General features: G+C 43.9%; 1 long non-coding RNA gene across 2 annotated transcripts in view; it reads right to left on the bottom strand.

The window, feature by feature from the left end:
• The window catches only part of LOC146808917 (uncharacterized), a 63075-nt gene that overhangs the window by 17138 nt on the left and 26322 nt on the right, over positions 1 to 19615 (bottom strand). Inside the window, exon 2 of one of the 2 annotated variants that reach the window (XR_014966279.1) lies at positions 16729 to 16796. The exons of the other annotated variant lie outside the window; for it this stretch is intronic. This is a non-coding gene — a long non-coding RNA (uncharacterized LOC146808917). The remainder of the gene's footprint in view (positions 1 to 16728; positions 16797 to 19615) is intronic. 2 annotated transcript variants of the gene reach the window in all.

Genomic DNA, 19615 nt, shown 5'->3' with positions numbered 1-19615 from the left:
AAACAGCAGTTCATTCCTGTTTCAACACAAACGCAGAATGCCTACAAACGAACTCCTGTACCAAGGCAGGAAATGATTAACAAGTTTTGGGAATTAATCATGTGGAACTGCCTGATAGAGCCTCATGAATGATTGGAAGGGAGGAGGGAGAGACAGCAGTGAGGTGGGGGTGGAAGTGCGTGGGAAGAGAGACGACAAGGAAAGCGTGATGAAAATCAGAGCCAATCCTCTTAGTGCACTTAGATCTGCTAACCAGCACTTATATATTCCCAGGGTCCATAAAGTTAGATTAGGTGGAGCAGCTTGGAGGAACAGGGCAGGCACAGACAGCAGTGCCCTCTGTTCTGAGGCAGGCTGCAGCACAACCCTCTCTCTCCGTCTGCCTGGTTCTGCTGTGTGGGTCAGGCTGGAGCCCCGCAACTGATTGGGAGGGGGAGGAAGAGCAGAAAAAGTGGATCCAGGAAATACATAAAAACGAAACCAGCAGCACTGGTGAAATGGTAGCTGTTAGAGGTCGGAGTCTCTAGTTGGCAATGGTATACACCTTTGTCCAAGTAGGGACCCTTCGTCTATGTCGGGGAAAGGGGATTACACTACTGGATAACCCCTGCTCACCCCCTTGGTAGCTTTGCACAAGCAGACAGGCTTATCTCAGAGGCAGCGTGTTAAGCATTTGTGAACAACACTGCAGACGGACACCACACCGGGAGGTATAAAAATAAGCATTCTTTATAACGACTTATCACAAGACCACAAACGACAAAAATCCACAATACGATAATTCACGATGATACTTTACGATGGTAAAGGTAATTCAAAAATAGGCTCTTCAGTTCAAATAGTCTCTGGCAACAGATAACCCCAACGGGAGTTATCGCAACAACGAAGCAAAAGTGTTCTCAAGGTACGGCGCCGCCTGCGAGGTGCGCAGTGTCGGGCCTAGAGTCAAAACAGACCCCCACAGAACAGTACCTGAAGAAAGTAAACAAAGGCAGTCCATGGCGTCGGGGAGATGCAATGTTGTTGGTGTGTTGCAACGTCGGTTCCTTGCTTTGGGGGAAAGCGATGCGTCATTGTCCTGGATGCGTGTGCAGGCAGGGGAGGCGTCAGTCCCCGACCGGGGAGGAGGTGACGTTGCGGCAGCGCCGGCACCACAGGTCCTTACGATGTCGCTAGGCCGATGGATTCTTGGTCACCTTAGTCGATGGTCGGCTCCATGCAGATATCGGTCTGGGAGTCGATACGGCACAGCAGCAGGCGTTGGTCTACGGTTCAAGTCGGAGCAGCGCTCACAACTTCGATGCAGATGGCGGCGACGTTCGCTGGCTTTAGTTGCAGATTCCCTCTGTAGCGGCTGAAACAGCAGGTTCCAGCAACACGCAAACAGAAGGGGTGAAGACTTATGTATCCCTGAGTCTTCAGACAGAAGGCAAGCTCGATTCAAGCCCTTGGAGTAATATTCTGCAAGATGATGAAGTTCCTCTTAGATGGTCCTTTCTCCTCTCCTCGGCAATGGAGACACCACTGCAGGCCAACCCACTACAGCACACCGGCAGAGGGGCAGTACAACTCCGGCAGCTTCCTTTAGTGCTCCTCCTTGGCAGAGGTTTGTTTTGTGTTCCCAGAAGTGATCTAAAGTCTTGGGGTCTGGGCCCCAATATTTATAGCCATAAATCCTTTTTCCTCTGAAGGCAGAGGGTCCTGTACTTGGTCCAAACTGGTTTTGGGTGCATTCTGCCAGTGCGCACCTTCTTCCTTTGTCGGGGTGGGCCAGGGTCTTCAGACTCACCACAGGAAGTATAGCCAACGTTGTTGGAGATGGCCCAGCTCTATTCAGACCCAGGTGCTACTGCTCCCACCACTCTCAAGTCGATCACCCTAGTGCTGACGCGCCCTGTCTCATGGAGCCCCCCCAGCCCTGTCACTCACAAGCCCAGACACACAATACACACGCTAGCAGAAGCAGGCTGGATGGTTAGGTAAAAAAATACAGACTTTCTAAAAGTGGCATTTTCAAACACAGATTGTTAAAACCAACTTTACTGAAAGAAGAATTTTATAATTCTGAGCTCAGGCATACTAAACTCAACCCTCTACCTAGTTCCCTGAGTCAGTTAGGATTATACGGTGTTATAATCAAACTGCCCATTCTGGCCTACGGGGAACAGGTGCAGTCGCCGAGTCGACACAGCAGTCTCAGACTGCGTACGGCACTCTGCGGTGGAAGGCCCGAGTTACATTTTTAGGGGCTGCTTCGGTGGGTGGCGCAATCAGTGCTGCAAGCCCACCAGCAGCATTTGAGTTACAGGCCCCGGGCACACACGGTGCACAATACGAGGGTCTGACAGTAACCGGAATAAGTCAATCATGGAGTCACTAATCAAAACATCAATTTAACACAGGGAGCACTTGCACCGTGGCACTGAATAGCAGTGGCGCAGTGCCCAAAGCATCTAGACCAGCAAAACATATCAAAAACAGAGGAGGCAATGGAAGGGAGACTCACGCCAATGGTACCAGGTCTAACAGTAGTAGTACAGATTGATAATGCTGATAGATAATCGACAATTATTAACAAGCAAGCAGGCAGGAGGCAGGGCAAGGGAGGCAGCAGTAACACAACTGGGGTGTTAAGAAGGGTGGGAGGAAGAATGCTATATTTAAATGTAAGAAGCTAGGGCACTGAAGCTGAACACAAACAATAAAAGAGCAGGAAACCAAGAAAAAAAAAGAATCCCTCAGAGAACAGATAAAGAACCATAGCAAAATGAGACAGTTCTAAGCACTGCTATGTCGGAGGAACAGAAGAGAGAAAGGAGGGACAAAGCCTGGGCTGACCACTAGCACCCATTAGAGATCACTCAAATTGTGACTCCAGGCCTGCCATTGCAGCCTGTGTAAGCCGGTACTGGCACCACTTATGACAGATATAGGGTTCCCTATATCTGAGGTCACTACACTTAAAACCTGTAAGTCACTCCTAAGGCAGGCCTTTCAATCCTGAAGGCAGTGTGCTGAGTACTAAGTGTGAGGGTTCCCCTGCATGAGCGGGGAACCCCTACAACCTTCGGAGTCCATTCTCCCGGGTTGTAAGTGCATCAGCCATCATGACATATAGAGTGGGAATTCGTCATTACGTGATGACCATCTCTAAACTGGCTGTAACGAACCATGCCATGTTTGGTATCAAATAGGTTGGAATCAGACCTCCACACCGTGAACAGTGTGGGAGGTACGAGTCCATGCGCTAAAAAGCTTTCCGGGAGGCCCTCTGTGCTCCCGGTACCAGTACTCGGTATACTGTCCCCTATTAAGGGCATCTGATACACTGCAGCACGTCTTTTCAAAGACCCGGAGAAATATTACTACATCACCACATCCTGATGGAGCTAATCTTGAAAACCAGTTGCATCATTTACTAAACAATTATCATTATAGTGCAAGATCTAATTTTATTTCAAACAAAAACGCTTATTGTGCCAACGTCTATGCTTAAAACAAACATTAGTAAACGCAAAATTTTGTATAGGCATATCAGTCGGAAGTGCCTGCGCAGTCTTGTTGGGGTCGGTCTGAACGACTGATCGGAAGCGGTCGCTCTGACGGCAGTATTAGGAAGCCCAAAAAAACATTGCTTACCAATCAATGTGGTTCCTCAAACTACAACTTGAAATTCCACCTGCAAAGCTGTTGGAAAGGTTGAATGGAGCTGATCAGAGAAAGTTCCGGCCCTGGAACCACCCGCCTTATTACGATGCAGTCCAACCACCTCGTCAGAGCTGGCAAAAGGTGTAGGAAAGTGTCCCTTTTTGCATGCTTGTCCCCACTTTTTTTTGCCTAATATAGATGTATTTCGACTGAGTGTGCCCTGGGTTCCTGCCAACCATGGCATATCTCCTTTCACTAAACTGTTATGTTGGAAAATCAAATTTGCCACTCTGACCACATGTAAGTCCCTTGTAAAAGGTACCAGCACTTATTGTGCCACCCTTAGAGGCCCTGTACCTTTACACACACACACTGCCATTGCAGGCTGCATGTTTTGGTGCAGAACGAAGAGAAGAGTCGACATGGCACATGCCCCTGTGTGCCATGCCTACAAACCACTGCCCTGGCATAGGTAAGCCACCCCTCTAGCAGGGTGCACTATACCAGTAGTGAGGGAAAGGTGCATGAGCCTTGTACCCCTACAGTGTACAAGTCAATTCCTATACACTGCAGGTGCAGTAATGCCAAAAAGAATGTATGGTATGGGAGTTTGTCATTACGAACTCCACAGCACCATAATGGCTTTACTGAAAACTGGGAAGTTTGATATCAAACTTCTCAACACTTTAAACCCACACTGATGCCAGTGTGGGATTTAATGAAAAATGCACGCAGAGGGAGTCTTAGAGCTACCCCCTGACAAACTACCTAACTCTAGTGTCCTGGCTGAGTGGCTGCTCGACAGCTGCCACCACCAGACACGTTTCTGGACCTCTGGGTCGGTGTCCTGAAACAACGCACATCATGGTGTGAGGTGCCAAGCCTCCTCCCCCAGGATGGGCAGGGTACACCAAAGGGAAGCTTTAAAGGCTTGCCGCACTTGTGAGATACCCCAGCCATTTGCTGCTCCCAGCAACTGGCTCGCACTGGTCTGACCCCCCCCTTTAGGTGGGAGAATCAGCAGTAAAATTATGTTAGGAAGAGAGGTGTCACCTCAGGTGGGGGAGGAGAAGTGAAGCACAACTCTCAGTCCCCGCCATCTTGCAGCTGGGGGGACCCACCCAACCAGAGTGAGGCTTATGCACCTTCCCACGGAAAAGTGGCATAATAGGGGGTGTACCTGATGGAGCAGGGTTTTTCCTTAAAAACCGAATACCTGTTTCATTTTTGCATGTTATAACTAAAAGTACTACTGATTAATTATTAAGTATTAAAAGTTTGTCAAATGTCATCTAATTAACCTTATTAACAAGAGAATTACACGTGGGAATGCTATTGCATGGCTAAATAACAAGTGAACTAAGTTGGTGAGCAAACTGACAGAAAACGATGTTGCTTATGTGATGTTATGGGGTATTGCGCTTATAATTAATATGCATTAATGGCTTTTGATGTCTCAAATGGCTAGATAAATACACACACATAAGTGTATTAGCAGGGAAATAACACTGTATAATCATTTCTATGCAGTAATTCTGTTTTATGTTTATTTTTGCTTAAGTTGTCCAATGTGGCCTACCCGAAAATGGCTGCCACCTACAGCCTGCACTCGAGTAGATGGAATTTTACAAAAAGGCTTCGCTCTGCCTATGACCTTGCACCTCTGATGAACTGAAAAGCCATAAGCATGATGACAAGTCCGGGACATCTGCCAAAAGCCCCTGGAAGACGGAAAGTTGATACGAACTTGTTGTGAACCCACTATTGAAACAAATTCACCTAGTAGAAACATCCGTAAAAGTAACGAATTAGTCATGGACATTCAATTCTGCTATTCATTTAGGACAATCTATGCGTGAGAACATCTCGCAGAATAACGAAAAAGTACCAAGATGACATTATATCCGCCATTCATCCGTTCTGAATAAAGAAATGTAACTTTATAGAATGTAAATTTTAGTATAAATAATAGTAGACTAGAGAGGTCTAGCGCCACTTCTTCCCGAGCTGATGATGCGAGGTCCCTATGCTGACGGAGAGGATGATGTTTGAATTCCTGTCTCGGGTGGTTATTTCTGGTCATGTTTATTGATTTTATTGTGTGTTCTTTGAAATGTATTTTGTTAGATCTATAAGCAACTAGCTGGTCGCATTGACCTCAAAGTACAGGCAGATTATATAGAGCATATGTGAAAGGTGTTTTCTCCTTTACAGGGCACGGATAGTGTGATTTAGGGTGAATGTTGGTGAAATGGGCCCCACCAGCGTGTGATGTGTGTAAGCGTGTGTGACTGTGAAATCGTTCCGTCCGTGGAAGTAGAGGGGATTCGGAAGCTCTGATCTGCACCAGTTTCTTGGTGGCAGAATGATGGTTAGCTATTGTCTTGATCTGGCGAAATTGCGTGTATATAGGCTTGTTGATTATTGATTGATATTTGTACTAACACTATATGTTGAAGTTGTGTTGAGTTTTATGTATTGTGAACGGCTTCTGGGATGTAGGGAGTCGGTGACAGTTCTGTAGTAGAGCAGAGGGAGTGTTGCTCTCGGAAAAAGGCGGGATTGTTGGCCCTGTATGACAGGGAAAAACATGTGACAATTGAAGTTGCGCGTCGCATTGTCTGGGTTCGACAAGGTAGCATCGCCGTGTGTTGCCATTAGAAACGTATTTTCTGTGTGAGAGAAGTGTATATGATAGCGAAGGTTATCTGTGAAACTCTGGTCTTAAGTCCCAGGGATCCGTAAGGCATTCCGTTAAAGCTTACCGCTGGAGAAGTAATAGGTATTCTCGGAGCTTGTTAGAAGGACAGGGCAGAGGTAAGCGCTGCTTTGTTAACGTGTGATATAATTCTGTAGTAGGACAGACTGTTCGCTGTTCTCGGGAAAGACAGAATTCTGTGTGAATGTACTACATTTTCTGGTGTATAAGTGCGTGAATGAGAAGGCATTCTGGTTAATTGCGAAACTCTTAGGAACATTCCGGAGGGAAACAGTTAATTGATGCTTGTAAGAAGGGTAAAGTAAAGGGATGTGCTACTTTATCAACGGAAGTAATGATTCTGTAGTAGGGCAGAGGTAAGCGCTGCTCTCGGGAAAGGCAGAATTCTCGTGGGAAAGGTCTTTTGCTGTACTGTGGCTAGCGAAGCAGACAATGGAGATGTTTGTATGTTGTAACTAACAGACTCGTAGAAGTTGAAACAAAGTCTACCAAGTAGTTTTGTAAAGGAAGGGTAGACGCGAGAGACAGGAGACAGGAGACAGGAGCAGAAGCGACTGCAGCGACTGCTGACGTCAGGGAGACCGCGCTGTGATTGGACAGTGGGTTAGAACGGTGGAAGCGCAGAGATTGGTGTGCTAGTGTACGCCGCGCTAGGATTGGGAGACATACAGGGCGACGTAGACGCTCCAGGATTGGTGCGTTAGTGTGAGTCGCGCTGGGATTCGTGGACTGAGTAAGTGACGTAGACGCTCCAGGATTGGTGCGTTGGTGTGAGTCGCGCTGCAATTGGACAAAAGATCGTACAGCTGTAGCAAGAGTAAACAGCTAGTGGAAAATAAGAAAGATGTATTACCATGCTGAGGAAAAGAAGAAAAAATCCTTGTTTAGTAAGGTTAAAACCTGGTTTGACAAGGATAAAGACATAGTGACAAGGGAAGGACAGTTATTGCCCCCGATAAGAACCCCGGCATCCTTCATGGTTGCGAAGTATGGGTATCATACCTGTATTTGGTTAGATAACTGGGTAAAATACACTAAAGATGACGGAGTGTTAGCGTTCCCAGAACATGGTTCATTTAATCTGGCCATACTGAGGAACTTATGAGAGCAGATGATGAACCTAGAGCCTCAGCCTAGGCCGATGCAATTAACTGAATGGGAAGACGAAATGCATGAACGAGAAAAGCAGAGGAGTGGAGGTAGTTATAGGTACATGTTTGGGCGGAAATATGATCGTGAAACCCATCATGACCGAATGAGACGATCGCGTGATGCCAGTATGACTGAGGGATTATATCCTGTAAGAACAGCAGAGGAATCAGGAGGGAGAAAATGTACAGAGAAAGAACATAATGTAGAGACCAGAAGATATGGGGCGAATGAGTCTGATGATGATGTCTTAGATGACATGCTCTACAAAAGACCACCCCCGTATAGAAGAGAACCGGAGGTAGGAACAGCAGTTACCCCAATGAGAAACACCCTGCGGATTATAAAGACAGAGGATACAGCCCCTGAGTTGAAAAGCGGTTGTTCTCTGGCGGAAAGAGAAAGAGAGAGAGAAAGAGAGAGAGATAGAGAGAGAGAGAGATAGAGAGAGAGAGAGAGAGAAAGAGAGAGAGAAAGAGAGAGAGAGAGAGAGAGAAAGAGAGATAGAAAAAGAGAGAGAGAGAGAGAAATAGAGATAGAAAGAGAGAATGAACTTGAAAATGAAAAGACCAGAGAACTAGCAAGAACTACATCTGAACTAACAGAGAAAATCAGGGAGCTGACTAAGAATCTTGAGGCTGTTACAGTGCCTGTGACAATAGGCCCGGTTATGCCGATTTTTGACAAGCAGAGGACGGGTGAAAATGGTTTGACGGTGCCATATGTGGGCAATAGGTTGATTGTACCTCCGGAGCAGGCAGAAATGAGAGCGGGAGAAACACAGTGGAGAACAGGAGAAAATCAGTGGAGACATACCGTATGTGGAAGGGAAATGAGTGTGCAGACTAACTCAAGTTTGAATACTGGATGTATGGAAGGGAACAGAGGATCAATTTTGGAACCGCAAAGGGTGAGAGAACCAGGGGGTGCGGAAAAATCTGTGATAACTGCTGAAGATTTGAATGATTGGCTGAAAACATTACAGAAAAAGGAGAAAGAGTCACAGGGAATGGATGTAGCTAGGCTACGTATGGAAATGGAAGAATTGATAGTAGGAACCATACCTACAGAAACACTGAAGAATTATCAGGAAGGGGATATCCTCTTCCTGTGTAAAAGCATCACATGGAGAGCAAAGAACATACATGACAGGTTGAAAGGAATAGCCAGTGAAGTGGGAATTGACATGGATAAGGTGAAAGCTTTACAGAAAACATACCGAGTGGATTTGTCAGACAAGGATATTGAGAATCTGAACAATGCAGGCCGAACAGGACAGATTAAAGAAATGATTGCCTTGTTGAAGAAATGGGGAGATGTAGAAAGATGGAAAGACAGATGGTATCGAAAGCGAGAGGATGGGGCAGATAGAACTTATATGCCCCGATTCGTGGTGTGTGACACCAGTCCAGTGAACCTGTTAGGCAGGGATCTGCTGTGCAAAATGAATTGCACTATTTTCTGTACTCCAGATGGTATAACCTTTGAAACACCTGATGAGGATGTGCTATACAGAATGACCATGGATAACAGAGAATGTGAGGCTTTGGGAACATATGCAATATTTAATCCTGATGCATTACCCCCAGAGTTGAAACAGACAGTGAAAGCAGCAGTTTGGGATTTTACTGGAGAAGATGTGGGCCTGATGAGAAATGTAGATCCAGTAAAGATTACTGTAAAAGAGGGAGTGGTTTACCCAAACATACCGCAATACAGATTGACACCTGAAATAATTGAAGGAATAACACCCTTATTTGAGAAAATGATCCAGCAAGGGGTGTTAAGAGAAATATTGAGCAGCCCATGTAATTCACCGATAATGGGACTGAAGAAACCTAATGGAAAGTTCAGAATAGTACAAGATTTGAGAAAGATTAACAAGATTGTTGTGCCACGTTGTCCTATTGTGCCAAATCCATCAGTGATTTTGTATCAGATTCCCCATGATGCAGAATGGTACACGGTAATTGATTTGTGTCATGCTTTCTTTTCAATCCCATTGCATCATGACAGCCAGCCAATATTTTCTTTTAGATTTGGAGAGCGGATTTTGGCATGGTGCCGAATTCCACAGGGGTATACAGAGAGCCCCTCAATATTTAATCAATTGCTAAAGAAATCTCTGGAAAGTCTGACAATGCCTGAAAATTCAGTCTTGGTCCAATATATAGATGACCTACTTGTGGCATCAAAAACACGAGAAGCTTGTGAAGTAGATACCATTGCATTACTGAATCACTTGGCAGATGGAGGATTAAAGGTGTCACCAGCCAAATTGCAGTTCTGTAAGAAAGAAGTCCAGTATCTGAGACACAATATTGAGAAAGGCCTGAGAAAAGTGACTATTGACAGAATCAAAATCATTAGGGGAATGAGAGCCCCAATGACACAAAGAGAGGTGAGAATGTTCCTGGGAATGGTGGGTTATTGTCGTCAGTGGATAAGTAATTTTTCCCTGATTGCCAAACCATTGATTAAATTGACCAAAAGTGAGGTGAAAGACCCATTAGAACTAAACCCAGAAGAAATGGCTGCATTCAGAGAGCTGAAAGACAGACTTTGTGAAGCTCCTGCCCTAGGGATGCCTGATTATGAAAAGGAATTTGAGCTGTACTGTAGTGAGAGAAATGGATGTGCACTTTCAGTGTTAATCCAGAAACACGGACGTCTGAGAAGGCCAATTGCCTATTTCTCAGCAACTCTTGACCCAGTAGCTGTGGGTTTGCCAGGTTGCCTAAAAGCAGTAGCTGCTACCTGCAAAAGTCTGGAACAAAGTGAGGGAATAATAATGGGATACCCTGTACGGGTATTCGTACCCCATGATGTGGCAATCCTTTTAACAAGGAGCCGGACACAGTTCATGTCTCATAGTCGGCTGACTAAATATGAGAAAGTCATTCTTGGTGCAACCAATGTAAGTCTGGAAAGATGTGTGAATGTGAATCCAGCAACACTGTTGCCTGATGCTGAATGTGTGGGAGTGAGAAATGATGTTGATCATGATTGCCTGGATGTACTTGATTACTGCACAAAGCCAAGGCCAGACATAAGAGATCTGCCACTGCCTGAAAGTGATCATGTGTTGTTTGTGGATGGATCTTGTCTGAGAACAGAGGAAGGAGTGTTGAGTGCTGCATATGCTGTGTGCAAAGTCTCAGAAGTTGTGGAAGCATCACCCTTGAAAGGAGTTAAATCCGCTCAGGTGGCAGAGCTGGTGGCACTGACAAAAGCATGCAAGATTGGGAGAAGTGTGAGAGTGACTGTGATGACTGACAGCCAGTATGGCTTCGGGGTTGTCCATGATTTTGGCCAGCTATGGCTACAAAGAGGTTTCCTGACCTCAAGTGGAACTCCCATAAAGAATGCTGAAGTGGTTGGAAAACTGCTAGAGGCGATACAGCTGCCTAAAGAACTAGCAGTTGTAAAATGTGCTGCTCATGGTCATGGTGACGATTTTGTAACAGTTGGTAACAAGTTTGCCAATGACACAGCACAATATTGTGCAAGGAACAATCTCTCAATTAACAGGAGCAAAGAACGGGAACTGTCTTCTTGTTCATTAATGTTTACTAATGAAGTGGGGACATGGGAGGAAGTAAAACAGCTGCAGGATGAGGCAGAAGATGATGAAATGAGAGATTGGGTGAAGGCAGGTTGTGCACCTAGAGAAAAAGATCATGTGTGGGTCTATAGGGATGGAAGACCAGTCATGCCAAACAGCATGCTATCAACAATGGCAAGGATGTATCATGGCCAAGGACACTTGGGGAGGGATGCTATGATAAGAGCCTTTAAGCAAACCTGGTACAGTCCAAAGTTTAGACTGATAGCAGAAAGCCTCTGCCAGAGATGTCTGATATGTCAGCAATTCAATCCTGGAAAGAAAACAGTGGTGAGCCTAGGAACAATAGGCAGGGAGGGAGGACCCTTCACAAGAATGCAGATAGACTTCATTGAAATGCCCCCAGTCAACAGGTTGAGGTATGTCCTGGTGGTGGTCTGTTTGTTCTCAAGGTGGGTGGAGGCGTACCCAACAAGAAGAAATGATGGGATAACAGTGGCCAAATTACTGTTAAGAGAGTTCATCCCAAGGTACGGGTTCCCAGTAACCATTGATTCAGACAGAGGAGGACATTTTTATAATGAAATCATGGGTCTAATTTGTGAAGCATTGAGTGTACAGCAGAAGTTGCATTGTGCCTACCGACCAGAGGCTTCTGGGGTAGTTGAGCAGATGAACGGTACTATCAAAAACAGAATTGGCAAAATGTGCTTAGCCACAGGAATGAATTGGCCCGATGTCTTGCCTCTAGTCCTGATGACCATTAGGTCTACTCCAGACAGAACAACAGGTTTGAGTCCACATGAAATTATCATGGGACGTGCTATGAGGCATGCATATGTACCAGTGAACAAGCTGATGACTATAACTGATGACATGATTTTGGATTATTGCAAAGGCCTGGCTGACGCAGTTCATTCTGTGTTTTACCAGGTTGGAGAAGACGCCACCACACTTGAAAAGAAACCAGCCCATGATCTGAGCCCAGGGGACTGGGTAAGGATATAAGTCCACAGAAGAAGGAATTGCCTGGTTCCAAGGTGGGGAAGGCCAAGACAAGTCAGCTTGACCACAACGGCTGCTGTGAAGTGCGCTGGTGTGAAAAATTGGATACATGCAAGCCACACACTGAGAGTTCCAAATCCAAGAGATGGTACTGGATACTGGAAAAGAATACTTTGAAGAGTCAGATTCCAGTGATGATGCAGACAGTGAGGCAGTAAGAAGGAAAAAGAATCCTGAAAGTGGGGAAAGTGAGTCAAGAGAAGCTTTCATCCCACCAGAAGAGGTTCTGAAGAGAACAGTGCAAACTGAAGAAGCGAGCTCAGACTCAGAAGAATTGCCTGAGGTTCCAATTGACAGTGACCAACACAAAAAGAAAGAAAGAAAAGAAAAGAACATTCCAACAGAAGAGACACCTGAATCGCATGAGGAAATTGGACAAGTTCCACCTGAGATAAATATTGAAGAAAAAGGGACAGACAAAGACAGAGAGGGACAGATTGCGGAAAAACCCCGAGGAGGTGTAGGGAATATCTACAATAAGCTAGGTGAAGGGACAAGTAGACAGCAGGAAGATTGCGTGTCGGAGACCCGAGGAGGGACAGAAGTAGGGAAATCTCAATTGGTGGAAAAAGAGACTGTTGGAGAAAAGGAAGTTGTTAAAGAAAAGAAAGCTGTTAATGAACCAGTAGCAACTGAAACAGAGTCTGATGAAAGTGACAATGAGATTCATGGAGGACGAGTTCTGAGAAAGAGAACTTGGCTTGGAGAAAGAAACAATAAAGAAGGAAAGCAAAAGAGAAATGCTAAAGGAGATCTTTGGCCAAATAAGATAAAGAGACTAAGGTACAGACTGACACGAGTTAACTCTTCGAAAGCTGAACAAGTGAACGAAGTGTCAAGTCAGAATCCTACCAAGGAGGAGGAAGCAAAGATACCTGAGAGAACAAAAAGAATAAGGAAACCAAACCAGAGGTACAAGTCACCGGAATGGACATATGTGGCACTGCCTGAACAAGGAGAAGAGGCGGACAGCCAAGGAAGTCCGGAGGAGGCTTTACTGAAGGAGGTTGCTGAAGAAGAAGCTGTGGGAATCCTGAGAGTTATCTTGTCCGACATTGGAGAAGAGACGGATGTTCAGGACCTGATACAGTTTGATGATGATGAAGAAACAGTGAAAAGCGATGAAAATCCAAATTGAATAGATCCAAGAGAAGTCTGGAGAAAAAAGGAAAGTAGCACAATTAAAATTAGTAGATTGTAATAATCTGTTGGGTACTTGCTGCCCTTAAAAGTTCAGTAGAGGAGTAGAAGAGGCTAAGTCAAAAGACACGGTCAAATTAACAAAATGGCTAACACTGAGAATAAAAGTAGATGTACCTTTCTGAAAAGATGGTGCAAAATGTGCTGCTGCTGTACAGGTTTATTAATGCTGCTTTGGAGCGTGCTTGCTCTTTTGATTTCATTTAGAGTCACTATAGACACTTTAGAAGGTCATACTGAGAACAAGACTAATATAGGGAAGAGTCCATTAAAGGTAGTTCCAACTAGAACTAGTAATGTACATATACATAAAGATAGGTCAATTAATGATTTTTCTAGCAATGTTTTTTCTAAACTGTTGTACGAATACGTAAAGACAATGGAAGTAAGGGATTGCTAGGTTTGCATGCAGTTACCTGCCTCTGTTTCGGAAGGAGTGACTTATCATCTTCCGGCTACGTATGGAATTTCCTGTAGTGTGTTGATTAGTATATTTTATCAGTTAGGAAAATTAGATTATAATATGTCTAATGTAGATAATATTCTTGGGCAATTGCCTATGAATAAAGCATTGAATCCTGCAAAGGATGCTAACACTTTAGGTGAGATTTTTCTAGAAACCAAAGAATTAACCTTAGACTATGTTTTTAGAAATAATTTAACTTGCAGTTTGAAAGGAGAAGAGAAGAATTTTCTAGACATGGTTGAGAGAAGAAGGTTGAACATGCACAAGAAAGCAAAAGGGCATAAAATGAGTGACACAATGTGGGATATTGAGAAAGAAAAGGAGTTGAAAAATGGAGCCAGTCCAACTATGGCTATAGATGCCCCACAGAAAGGGAAACTGTGCATTACCAGGAAGAGATCTCAATATGATTATTATTTCATAGGGACTAGTGAGTGCCATGATACATACTTTATTGCAACCGGATGGGGATTTAGAGGAGGAGAAGATCCAGTTTTTCCGGGAGCTTATTATATTTGTGGGAACAAGGCTTATTACCGTTTGCCTGACCATTGGTTTGGTACATGTTATGTTGGCCTGGTCTTTCCAAAGATTTTTCACATGGATAGAGTAGATGATGCTGAACATTCTAACACATTAACACGTTATAGAAGAGAAACATGGACAGAAATTGTAGGAGATATTTTTGGAGCTTTAATTCCAGCAGTGGGAATTTCTTTGAATGCATTTGGCATTCGGAAGCTGTCAACAGTGGTGCACTTACATTCCTGACGAAAGTAAAGATCTAAAAGTTTACATAAAAAATATTACTGATTTGCATGAAGAATTAGTACCACTGGAAGCTGAAAGTATCTGGACTAAAATGGCTAATAAGATGATTGCTATTCAAAACTTTGTAGCTAAGATAGGTAGTACCATATTTGGTAAGATATTATTTCCATTAACGTGTGTAATTGTTGCATTATTGATTCTTAGATTAGGATGTATGTGTTGTAGATATAGAAGAAATAAAAAGAAAATTAAAAAAGAAAATGTTAAAAGGAGACAAAAGAAACCAGAAAGAGATCCACAAGAAATAGAACTAGAAGAGCTAAGAGAAAGTATATATATAGAACTAAAAAGGAAGATGAGATGGAAACTAGGGTCTAAAAACAAAAACAAGAAGATATTTCCAATTCTTCCAAAAGGGGAAACTAAATTGATTTTTTTTTTGGGGTTTTGATTTTTGTGGTGATTATATATCACCAAAGGGGGGATTGATGGAGCAGGGTTTTTCCTTAAAAACCGAATACCTGTTTCATTTTCGCATGTTATAACTAAAAGTACTACTGATTAATTATTAAGTATTAAAAGTTTGTCAAATGTCGTCTAATCAACCTTATTAACAAGAGAATTACACGTGGGAATGCTATTGCATGGCTAAATAACAAGTGAACTAAGTTGGTGAGCAAACTGACAGAAAACGATGTTGCTTATGTGATGTTATGGTGTATTGCGCTTATAATTAATATGCATTAATGGCTTTTGATGTCGCAAATGGCTAGATAAATACACACACATAAGGGTATTAGCAGGGAAATAACACTGTATAATCATTTCTATGCAGTAATTCTGTTTTATGTTTATTTTTGCTTAAGTTGTCCAATGTGGCCTACCCGACAATGGCTGCCACCTACAGCCTGCACTCGAGTAGATGGAATTTTACAAAAAGGCTTCGCTCTGCCTATGACCTTGCACCTCTGATGAACTGAAAAGCCATAAGCATGATGACAAGTCCGGGACATCTGCCAAAAGCCCCTGGAAGACGGAAAAGTTGATACGAACTTGTTGTGAACCCACTATTGAAACAAATTCACCTAGTAGAAACATCCGTAAAAGTAACGAATTAGTCATGGACGTTCAATTCTGCTATTCATTTGGGACAATCTATGCGTGAGAACATCTCGCAGAATAACGAAAAAGTACCAAGATCACATTATATCCGCCATTCATCCGTTCTGAATAAAGAAATGTAACTTTATAGAATGTAAATTCTAGTATAAATAATAGTAGACTAGAGAGGTCTAGCGCCACTTCTTCCCTGGCTGATGATGCGAGGTCCCTATGCTGACGGAGAGGACGATGACTCTACATGACGACAGAAGACTCTAATTCTTCTACAGAGGACCGGTTCTGACTTAGGATCTGACATTTAGACAGAATAGGTAAATATGAGAGAAATGAAATTTGCATTTAATTGGCTTTTCTTGAAAATTTAGATAAATGAACAATCTGTTTGAATTCCTGTCTCGGGTGGTTATTTCTGGTCATGTTTATTGATTTTATTGTGTATTCTTTGAAATGTATTTTGTTAGATCTATAAGCAACTAGCTGGTCGCATTGACCTCAAAGCACAGGCAGATTAGATAGAGCATATGTGAAAGGTGTTTTCTCCTTTACAGGGCACGGATAGTGTGATTTAGGGTGAATGTTGGTGAAATGGGCCCCACCAGCGTGTGATGTGTGTAAGCGTGTGTGACTGTGAAATCGTTCCGTCCGTGGAAGTAGAGGGGATTCGGAAGCTCTGATCTGCACCAGTTTCTTGGTGGCAGAATGATGGTTAGCTATTGTCTTGATCCGGCGAAATTGCGTGTATATAGGCTTGTTGATTATTGATTGATATTTGTACTAACACTATATGTTGAAGTTGTGTTGAGTTTTATGTATTGTGAACGGCTTCTGGGATGTAGGGAGTCGGTGACAGTTCTGTAGTAGAGCAGAGGGAGTGTTGCTCTCGGAAAAAGGCGGGATTGTCAATGGATAATAAACCACAAGTGTCAATATAGTCCCATATGTCAAAATCTCCACTGAAAATATTTCATCATGTTAATGCATTGTAAATATCATTTTCATTATAACAATCAAATGAGCACCTACCTATCGTGCTGATTGCCGGCTGAATTTTCAGGCCAAAACTGGAAGGAACTATAAGAAGGCTGATGTGCCTGAAAAAGTTTGTTGGAGACGTCACTCATCACATATATACCAGCTTGATATATTTCTATACTTTTAAACCCTCTATTTAAGTTATTAAGGCAAATCTGACTCGAAATTGTGTACCTTAATCTGAGATATTAAGTAGTGCATATGAGAAAGGTCCAGCTATGTGTAATTGCTTGTTGGAACAATATAAGTATCGAGCAGTAGCGACAAGTTAAAAAACAAAGTCCGACTAAACGGACATACAAGTTTGCATGTAATATATCAATGTAGTGACATTATAAAACGTTGTTCATTCTCCTTCCATTTATTGAGATGTAACAACCTCACCCATGCCAATATTGTCAGCAGTTCCTCCAAGTTAAACCCGTTCAGATTATTATGCGCCAGAGTAAATTCAGACTTGGTAAAAAAGAGAAAAATGCAAAGAAGTTACATTATGTATCTTCACTAGGATGTCAAATGAATAATATAGCCAACCAAGATAGAAATTTGTAAGCCTTAGCCAATAAGTAACCTCATTATGGTATCTAATAGCTAAGGTGTCCGACCGAGATCGAAGTTTGACCAAGCATGTATTTAATGGATACGGCTAACAATTAATCACCCAGAGTTTGAATTAAAATGCCCAACGGTTAACCAGCTTACCAAAATGCATGGCGTCTTGAGCGGCAAAGTATACGCAAAGTTGAACGCTCAAAGAGAGCGGCCCATCTTCCTCCTTGTATTTAAACACCTGTCCGCGTCAAGCAACGTTCGAGCACGTCATTACGCCCCTCAGGGAGAGTCTCAAAATGACAACTTTGTTCGCTCAAATCACATTACTTGAGCCCCCCCAGGGAGGGTCCCAAAAAAACACATTTGCACATTTTGCTTATATTTTCTACTCGGGGCCAGATACAACTTTATAAACACCAACAAAAAACTATTTCCATTTATCACATCACTTTGGGGTGCCCAAAAAAAAAAGAGGGAAGAAACGTTCAATTTATCAGATGCCGAATTATGCATTCTTCGATCGATCTCTCAAAACAGGTCACTTGTAAGCATTGATGATTAAGGGCCATGTGGAATATTGTAACAACGCATTACTTTAACAAATTATTACATTAGAGAACTGCTTAGAAAGTATTGTTTTTTATCTGCAGATGCCTACTTCAACTAAGAAGCAATCGTTATACTTTGTTATGCATCATTAGTGTGCCGCAGAAGGTGGCCCCAGGGGGAGCGGAGAAACAGTCTCCCCCTGGGGCTGTTCGCCCGAATGGAACGGGCAACGCTAGGTACGTAAAGAGAGGCGCGCGCGGGCGTAGTTAGTTAGTCCGTCAGGTGCGCTTTGTTTAGGGAAGCGCGAGCGTTGGGGAGAGCAGAAAATCGAAGTGCTGAAGAGGAAAAACAAAAAGGAATTAACATAAACGAAGTAATAAGGAGAAAAATGACGTTGAGAGGAGAAAAACGACGTGGAGAGGAGGAAAACGAAGTCAGAGCTAAAAAAATAAATAAAAATAAATAAATAAATTAATTAATAATAAGAAGTTGCTCTGAGGCGAAAACGGACTGGAATCGACGGGGAGGAACAGGAGAGGCATGGAGGACGACGAACAAGTGAGGACAGCATTGGAACTATTAAAGAAAGCAGGGAGAGAAGACCTGCTGTCAGCTGAGGCGAGGGCTGCGTCTGCACCCAAGGGAAGGTCAATGAGGCGTCGTGCTGCAAGTGGAGTGCAGAGGGCAATAGCGGCCTGCTTGCCTCAGCAGGCTGGTAGAACACGAAGAGCCACGCGCCTCAGGAGCGGAGGTGCACATGGCACAGAGGTATGGCAAAACGCCTTGCACAGCGCCCGGTGATAGCAATTCCTCAGGGAGTTTTAAATGGCGCCATAGTAAGGCAGGAGGTTAGCATGGAGGGGCCCCCATTGGTAATTTTCAGGGGGCTCATTTCTAGAAGAAGTAGAGTGAGGGGCAGGAGGGGTTGGGGGAGGGGGGCTGCGCAAAATAGCGTTTCGAAGGTGGGAACGGAGGATCAACAGTTTAGTGATGTGACAGAACCTCTGGGTATGATTTTACACACTAGGGGGTAACAAGGTTTTTCGTTGGTGTTTTATTCTTCAGACACAGGGAGTGACAGGGACCAAGAAGGGGTTGTGGGCATTTTGCGGCCAGAGCAGAAAAGGAATAAGCAAAAGCCTGATGGGGGTATGGGTAGCAAGGGTAAAAGGTTAGAGCAAGTGAGGGGTCAAGGTTGTGGTATAGGGGAGGACGGTGTGGATTTTGTGGCGCAAGTGGTAGCGGCAGGCGGCGTGTCCAGTGAAGAACAAGTTGATTGGGTATATGGCGTAGACCAGCTGTGTGGGAGTTTGTGGCAGGGTGATAATGTGCCCTATCATAATTTAGAGCCTGGCATAGAGGAAAGTATTTTTCCGGAGCCTAGGTTACCACCAGCTCAAATAGCGCAAAGGGAGTTAGCAGAGATAGAGTGTGATGAAGGGCAGTGGGTGTGGGAGCCACACTCGAGGCAAAGAGGCGAGGCGCTGGAGAGGGAGGCTGCTAGAAAATCACATTTTACGAGAATATCAGTTGCGGAGCAACCTTCCGGCGGGAAGAGCGCCCGGAGGTCGAAAGCTGTTTCTGGGCAGACTATAGCTCAAAGCGAGCAGCGGTCTCGACAAGCGTCACAGGTAGCGGTGGCTAGTGTTTTAGTGCCACAGCAAGAGAATTTCAGTGCGGATTTTTCACAAGGACGCAGAGCTCAAGCGTTGAGTTGTGTTCAAGATTGGCGCAGTTTTGATGGGGGGATAGGTGATGGAGCCCTGCCTAGCAGTAG

This window comes from Triturus cristatus, chromosome 7, assembly GCF_964204655.1.
Source record: "Triturus cristatus chromosome 7, aTriCri1.1, whole genome shotgun sequence".
In the NCBI taxonomy this organism is placed as follows: domain Eukaryota; kingdom Metazoa; phylum Chordata; class Amphibia; order Caudata; family Salamandridae; genus Triturus; species Triturus cristatus.
The sequence above is the reverse complement of the archived record's forward strand: the minus strand, read 5'-3'. Positions and strand labels throughout refer to the sequence as shown.